The following is a 9,176-nucleotide window of genomic DNA, read 5'->3' as shown; positions in this document are numbered from 1 at the left end:
ACTGAAAACACATGCGCGTGCACACACACACACACACACACACACACACACACACACACACACACACACACACACACACACACACACACACACACACACACACACACACACACACACACACACACACACACACACACACACACACACACACACTGTTAGCATTCATATGTCATTTCGAAAATTGCGTATTTCTTCACTCCACATAGCCCTTCCACAATAATTAATAAAATTATATGCTCCTTCCCCTTCAGTTTACCAATTAACCACAATGAAATATTAATTTTATATAAATTTATGCAGTGCAATTTCAAGCAAATGATAATGGTACAGTTATACTGAGATGGTCATATAAGGCAATATTATTTACTCTAAATTCTGAACAACCCTGCCAACGCAACATGTGTAGCAAGCAATGTGATATCACACCTCCCACCTTTAGCTACCAGGTGGTTCAATATTATTCTTATTAGTTTCCTTCCACAAAATATAACCATCTATTTTTATTTCCCACATTTCCAAGGAAAGGTAAACTTCAAGGTACGCAATTAAGGAGTTTCAACATTCAAATGTATAGGTGTTAAAAACAAGGAATGTACTATCCGAGATCTGCCTAGTGAGCCTCATTATCGAGGAAAACTGTTTCACTATATTCCAGAATTTCTGCTATTCAAAATCAGAAAATTCTCCTCAAATAGTAGAAGGTTTGCCACCGAAAGAAACAGCCATTGCTTTGTACTAACTTGAGGATGATGCAAAACCAAAACAGTTTCTTTCTTAAAGCACATCATATGAAATGCTTTGATAAGTTTGTCGTCTTTGCTATCATTTTAGTGGAATGTTCTCCTGTTAAATCCTAAAAATCTCTTGACTATATTCAAAAAGTGTGTGAGTGAGGATATGATCCATTTCAATAAGTCATTCAGTCCTCACTATCTGACAACTAAAAAAGATAATAAAGTCCTCCTTTAATTGCATACTTTCATTTCTATCCTGTGTGTGTTTCATCTCTCTTCCTGTGTGAATGACTGTGTATGTGGGCCCATAACTTGGGTAGCTTCTCCAGCATGGTTTGTCTGTCTTTCTGTCCACAATTTCGTTAAACCATGTCTTGTGTTGTAAATTATTTATTTATTAAGAGACTGGGTGTGGCATGTGTTGACACCTTTTGCCACACTGACATTTGGGGTAATTTTGGAGTTCCCGGAAGATTAAATTTAAAGCAATCCTAATTTATGATTGACGTGGTGCAATGAGACTGCACCAAAGCATGGACTGATGTTCACCTCTCATCGTCTGTCCATGAGTATTTTTACGTGTCACCCCAGTGGCACCAACATCAGTGAACCAGTTCCCCAGAGGATGTAACGGTAGAAAATATTTATGGACAATAATTTGTCCTGCCTATTGTTTATAGGTGAAACCAACAACAGAGGTTGAAGGAGATTTAATAAGTTATATTTATTAATCTCTACTTGGGATCCATGCCACACAAAACATACCACACTAATCCCAACACATGCCACACTCTACCTTTAAAAAGCACTGATGATTACTGATTAAAAGAAACATGAAATGACTTACAATTTTACTGTGAGTAAACTAACACATGCAATTCTGACAACTCCTCATCAAAAAACCTTACCCTTCCTCTCCCAACTCTGTCCCATCTTTGCTATCTCCCCCCCCGCCCCCCCCGACCCCTCACCTTACCCTCCCAACCCTAAAGCATCGATCCCCTCCCCACACTCAACCCTTCAAACCCTCCATGTCCCCCCTCCCACAAAAAGTCCTCAACTGCCCACCCTTCCAGTTATCCCATCTTTACTCTCACCCTCCTCCCACTCATAAGAGCAAATGGGTATTCTCATGTCGAAACAGCAGAACAAATAATGCTTTCTTGTCCCCTATGATGCTATTACCGACTTCACAGAAACTTGTCAGGGCCATTCAAAAATTACATAACATATTTTTAGCCCAAATCTGACACCCCCACCCCATAACGCTTCAACAGACACCCCATAAAATATTATGTAACACTTGATGAAGATCCTGCCTCCCCCTATTTCATACCTTAATCCCAGGATGCTATTTATCCCTTTGTTTTTTTCAGTTACTGTGAACTGTATTTGAAAAAGCAAAGGCGGTACAGTGTTGCGTAAATAAGATCAGGCAGCAGTCGGAATCCTTGCAATGACATCATCGGACTATTGGCTTGGAGTGATGAAATTGTTTCCCTTGACATATATATATATATATATATATATATATATATATATATATATATATATATATATATATATATATATATATATATATATTCCAAATATGTTCAATTACTTTCATTTGCAAATGAGATGAAGTGTCTTAGGGTTGGAATAGCAATGATGGAATTTAAATAATACGATCAGCGGGTTACAAAACAGAAACTGTTCAGTCTGACGGATGTATGTGCTCTACTAAGTCCTGGTTACTTCAATAATTATAGATAAGTGTTACATCAAAATACCACAAAACTCCACATTACCAAGTTCTAGCTTTATAATTTTCGACGTCATCCTGATTGTTGTGAACACCAGGAATTTCAAGGCCTTGGGTTCATACATGTATGGTATGACAACACCTTCTACATCATGATTTTAACTATCATCATAATGTGAGGATTCTTGATCAGAAAATTATTCGCAAAATTCACTTTCTGATGAGTCTGAAGCGAGTTGTGCGGCCATGATCCATTGCCTGAAGCCTGGTGTTGGCTTAATGGTTAGGGTGGTGGGCTTGGGATCCTATGGTCAGTAGTTCAAATCCTGCTTGGGTGTTGAATTAATACCAGGTGGGGTTGACTCAGCCTGTCATCCTTCTGAGGTTGGCAAAATGAGTACCAGCTTGCTGGGATGATTGAGCCATTGGAGTATCCTGTGTCAGAGTGGTGATCCATCCAGGATTCTGCCCAATAGCCCAGGAGACTGCTTCGGCAGCACCGACTCTCTGTACAGAGTATCTTCTCGATGGATGGATCCATTGCCTGTTGAGACAATTTCTAAATCGATTATGTCGTGCAGATGATATAATGACCATGGCAGTTTATCTGGAAATTTAGGGAAGGTACCTTTTTTAATTTAAAGTGCCATGTGCACAAACCTTTTTTAATCATTCATCAACCCTTATTATCAATCTGCTCTGCAGTACAGTGCTGGTGAAGTCCACTATAAATTGCAGCACAGAATTCAGGAAGACAGGCTGCAGGCATAAATGTTTTATGGTTTTATTTTTATGTTTGTGTTTTGCCTTGGGGAAAATTAAAGTAGAGAAAGGGATGGATGAAGAAGCAAAAAGAGAAGTAAAGACAGAGTATAATGGCAACTGTGGGTATAAGGTCTATAATGTAAATTTACGAAGTATTTTCTAATTACGGAGCACTCCATGAAACCAGTAAACCTCATGTGAGGCCTGAAAGAAATTTACACATCAGAAGAGCCATCCTTGACAGCAATACTCTGAATGGTGACCACCCCTCTAATAAGAGCAGCATGTCTCTAATCCCATTTTGCCTTACTACAGTGTTTTATGACTCATTCAATAAAACTCAGAAAAATGGACGGAGTTTAGAAATTAATATTCGTTGTACATTTTCTTCATTCATAACAGTTGCATTTTTTTTGCAGCAGAAAGTGTTTGAAAGCTCTGGCCAAAGAAGTGTGAAGCTGTTGTTTGAACTGTATATTTATCTATTGTGAAGAATCTCTGCAAGAAGCTGTTTGAATCTCAAACATGTGAAAGAAGAAGTTGACAAAAGGTGATCAAGTGGAGGAGACCTTATATAATACAGCAAGACTTGAAATAAAATCCTGATGAAACCTCACTTCATCCTGGTCAAGAAAGGCAATTCACCAGATAGTAGATACATTTTCAGAACCCACAACAAAACAGATTCATTGATTATACTGAACAATTATGGCTTTTGTGCCTGCAAAGCAGACCCCGTGTGTGTGTGTGGGTGTGTGGGTGTGTGTGTGTGCATGCGCGTGCATGAACGTCTCCAGATCCAGTTTTTTGAAGTCTTCCATAGTTTTTGAAGTCCTATAGCTGAGGAGTTGAACTTTAACTCAAGAAACTCCTCTTTCGTGGGGCGGCTTTACTCCAAAAAACAGGTCGATTGTGCACTTTCCCTTAAAAGCATGAAACATGGCACATGGTTAGAGTAACACCATACAATGATTTTTAGTCCAGGGGCCACCGGAAATTGCACCCCGTATGGTGGCCATCTTGGATTTCAAAATGGCCGCCACTGTGGACCTGTTTTGTTAAATATCTCCCAAACTAGTACAGATATCGAGACAGTTGAAACGCCTATAACTACATTTTAGGGCACTAGAAATGCAATGGTGACATTAAATGTTTGAAAATTGTGGCTGCCATCTTGAAATCCCGCCATCCACAACTATTTTGCTCTAAAGGTCTATGCTCACATTTCAGAGACAAATACATTTTTGATCCTTTAAAATATTGATAAAACTATGAAACTGGTAGTAGTTATGCATCTACTCATTTCAGGGACATAATCCATTGTTATGGTGACTGCACAAGTGATCAACCCTACATAGGCCCGTTCATATGCAACTGGAGATAGCAAAACGCATCAAACTTGTGGATCCATCTAAGCCAGATGCTGAAATGGGTCGAGTTACTCAGTGGGAACTCTGCGTTCTTTGTCAACAGAACACCACTGAAAAGGTTCAGTTTCCCAGTCAACGAAAAGGTGAACAACGTGAAGCAACACTCGCAGGGTACAAAACATTGGTAATCCATTTCTTGAAGATTCCACTGACATTGTGGTCCTCGACACAAAAGACATCGCAAGCTCGTCAGTTATTCACAGTGTGCAAAATGTGCAGAAGGTGGGGAAGGAGGTTTTGGAATCATTTGTGCAAGAAAGGCTCATTGAGTGTAAAAAGCCTCTCAATGATGTCCTCTCCCGCAACAAGTTGCCATTATTTGGCAGCTCATCAGGAAAAGCCCAGCCTAAAGACAAACAGAAGGTAGCCTCATTAAACAGCGATGTGCAATTGTTTTCCTGCCTTTGCATTGCTGGTCAGACACGTGAGGGAAACCTTGATGATTTTTCCCATCAAGAAAATCAGCCTTTTCCTCCATCCCTGTCCCAGGCAGGGAAGCTTCGAACTGGAACAAAGAGTGATCTTTTGCAATGATTTGAGGAAATTGCACCAGCAAGTACACAGGCTCCAGAGATTACATGTGTAATACTTGATGGGGCAGCGATTGTTCAAATGCTTAAGCCTGAGAACAGCGAAGACCTTTGGGGAATATGCCAAAGAGGTATTCATCCCATTTGTTCTCCCCCAGTACAAATCTGCAACCCGACTTGACCTGGTGTGGGACGGTTACCTGTCTGAAAGTCTGAAGAGCATGACCCGAGAAAAGTGTGGCAGGGGAGTTCGTCGACGTGTGGGTACCTCAGTTGCAGTTCCTGGACAATGGCAGAATTTTCTTCGTGTCGACCAAAACAAGACAGAACTTTTCAGTTTCCTATCCAATGAAATAATCAAGTCAGTTGAAGACCAGAGCAAAGAGTTAGTAGTCACACTGGAAACAGGTTCTTACTGCTCCACCACGCATGAATCTAGAATCACTTGCTCCATGCAGCCAAGAAGAGGCAGATGGCCGCATTTTCCTCCATGCAGCTGATGTGGCACAGAGAGGGAATAACAGGATCCTAATCCGAACCGTTGATACAGATGTTGTCGTACTTGCAGTTCTGGCAACTCAGAGACTTTCTGTGAAGATATGGTTAGCCTTTAGAACAGGGACGAGCTTGCGATTCCTCCCTGCACATGACATCACCACTGCTTTCGGCCCTGAGAAGTCTAAGGCCCTCCCTATGTTTCATGCACTGACAGGATGTGACACTGTGTCAGCGTTTGCTGGGCGTGGTAAACGAACTGCATGGGCTGTATGGGAGTCGTTCCCAGAGCTCACAGATGTACTATCTGAAGTCAACCATGAACAAACAGATATAACTGAGTCCTGTATGAGCATTATTGCAAGATTCGTCATTTTGATGTATGATCGCACAAGTACCTGTAGTGACATTAACACAGCACGAAAGAAAGTGTTTGCAAAGAAAGGCAGACTTCTGGAATCAATTCCGCCTCCCCACCATGCTCTGGTGCAGCATGTTAGGTGTGCAGTGTACCAAGGAGCATTATGCTGGGGCCAGGCATTACATGCACAGCCTGAGCTCCCATGTCAAAGTGAGTGGGGTTGGGAAAAAAACTTCCGACGGTCAGTTTAAACTGATTTGGACAACACTACTGGAAGCCGCAAAGATCTGCAATGAACTTATCTGGTGTGGATGCACAAAAGGATGCACTGATCGCTGCAGGTGTAAGAAGTCTGCACTTCCATGCACGTCACTTTGTTCTTGTGATGGGGAATGCAACAGAGACTAGAAAAGTCAAGTGACGGTAACTGTGGTTTTTTGCCAACTGCTTGTGTTGTTTTCTTGATGGTTCATTCCTTCACATGTTGTGCTAACTGATGATAGTTTATGTTAGCCTTTGGATGGTGGCTATCTTGGATTATAAGATAGCTGCCACATAATCAATCTCACCATTGGATTCCTTGACCCCTAAAATGTGGTATTGGCATTAAAACTGTATTGATATTTTTACTACTTAATGAGATATTGAGCAAAACAGTTTGTCAATAGCGGCCATCTTGGATTTCAAGATGGCAGCCATGATTTCCAAACATTTTATGTCACCATTGGCTTCCTAGAGCCATAAAATGTAGGTGTAGGTGGTGCAACTGTCTTGATATCTGTACTAGTTAAGGAGATATTTAACAAAACAGGTCCACACTGGTGGCCATTTTGAAATCCAAGATGGCCACCACATGGGGTGCAATTTCCGGTGGCCCCTGGACTAAAAATCTTTGTATTGTATTACTCTAACCATGTGCCAAGTTTCATGCTTTTAAGGGAAAGTGCACAACTGATCAGCTAAGCCACCCACTACTTGCACTCCGTCTGAAATACCAACTACTTCACATTGAAATGGGTTCCCAATGAATTTCCAGGCTTCGCGCTTCTCATCTATATCCGGAAAGTATCTGTTGAATTCTGCTTTCAATTCAGTCAGATGAGTAATTATTTGTTTCTTTAACTAAGAATCAAGGTAACTGTGGATGAGAGCAGAATCCAAGTTTGCAAAACTGGCTGTATTTCCATCCTGAATTTGACATTTCCATAGGTCGAGTTTGGCCATGAAGGCTCGATTGACATCATGGTGCATGATTATGTTAATGTTTTTCCCTTGGAGTCTGAGGTTGATGGCATTCAGCGCTTCAAAGATGTCCACCAGGTGAGCTTGAGATAGCAAAAATCCTTCAGACTGGAACTTGTCATGGAGATCTGCTTTATGTTGCGAATCAAGAAATGTTGCCACTTCTTGTCGTAGTTCATAAAGCCGTCCAAGCATATTTCCCTTCGAAAGCCATCGTACGTTTGTGTGGAAGAGCAAGGCTTGATCTTCAGAATCCATATCCACACACAGCTGTTTGAAGAGATGACTGTTTAAGGCTCCAGCTTTGATGAAGTTGATGACCTTGATAGCCAGGTTCATGACATCCCTTATTTCAGCAGGTAGAGTTCTGGATGCTAAGGCTTCACGATGAAGGATGCAATGTGTACCTATAGTAGATGGACTTTTTTGTTTCACTCTTATTATAAAACCAGATTGCAAACCAAGCATGGCCGGAGCTCCATCAGAACACACCCCGACCAATGAGTCCCACGAAAGTTGATTTTCCTGGAAAAAGTTTGATACCACTTAAAAAATATCTATTGCTGTTGTATAACATTCCATGAGATGGCAGAAGAGCATTTCCTCTTTTACACTATTGACTGACACGAAACGAGCACACATCACTAGCTGAGAACACTGAGCAACATCAGTCGTTTCATCCAACTGGTGGGCAAATACAAGAGAAGCTCTTACTTGGTCGAGAACTTGATCTTTGATGTCTTGAGACATTTCATCGATCCTTCCCTTGACGATGTCGCTTGAGAGAGAGATTTGGGAAAGCTCGTTTGCATTATCCTTCCTCAGAACGAGCTCTGCTGCACTCAGTACACTTGGTTTAATGAGAGTCTCTCCGATGTTATGGCTCTTTTTGCTCTTTGCAATCAACATGGCGATCTCATAGGAAGCCTCAACAACCTTTGAAGTCTGTTGCCGAAATGCTCCACTGCTGTCCGTCTTAGCTTGCTTCAAGGACTGCCTTTTTGTTTCAAAGAATGCCTTGGGTTTGGCAGCTAGAGCAAGATGCATTGTCTTCAAGTGGCGTTCCAAGCGTGTGGGCCACTTGCCATCATTGTTCAGTCTTGTAGCTTATTACGCATTGGGGTACCTCTGTGTCACCCTTTTGGAGGGACACAAATCCAAATCGAATATATTCGTCAAGATACTTCCGCTTTTGCACTCATTGTGAATGATTTAGTTTGAAATGGGTACTGCAAATCTGAGAAAAAAAAAATTTTCATATTAAAATTAAAATAAAATATAAATATTAAGATTAAATTTAAATAAATGTTAAATTTTAAAATTAATTTTAATCCAGAAAATGGTAAGCCTCGTCCTGAATAGAAAACAAAAATTATTAATGGCGATACTTTTGGTTTTTTTTTTAATCACGATATTATACAAATACTTGTAAAGAGAATTCCAAAAATAATTAGAGAAATTCCTATTCTTTTCTACGGGCTCGCGCCCCCTCTGGAAATTACTCAGACCTCCCGAGTTAAGAGCCAATGTTATAGATCTACCTCATTTTGAAATTTAATACACAGGAATAAATTCCTGCGTAAGGCTGGTGTGAAAAAAATTCCGATTCAACCAGAGACTCGAACCAAAGGACCTCATCACTTATATGGTGATAGCTCACTGAGTATATGTATATGTATATACACACACACAAGCTGGTAGGCGACATGGGTGGTCGGTATATAATTGCATACTAGTCAAACAGTTTTTGACGGATCGGGCTGAAATTTTTTGACAAAGAGGTTGATTATAGTGCGCATAAAAGTGCAAAAGCAGATTTTTGATTTTCGAAAAAAAAATATATATAAATATTTTTAGGATTTTTTTCAAAAAATT

Source organism: Eptatretus burgeri, chromosome 18, assembly GCF_056783735.1.
Source record: "Eptatretus burgeri isolate ZD-2024b chromosome 18, Ebu_testis_v1, whole genome shotgun sequence".
NCBI lineage: Eukaryota > Metazoa > Chordata > Myxini > Myxiniformes > Myxinidae > Eptatretus > Eptatretus burgeri.
Note: the sequence above shows the minus strand (reverse complement) of the source record.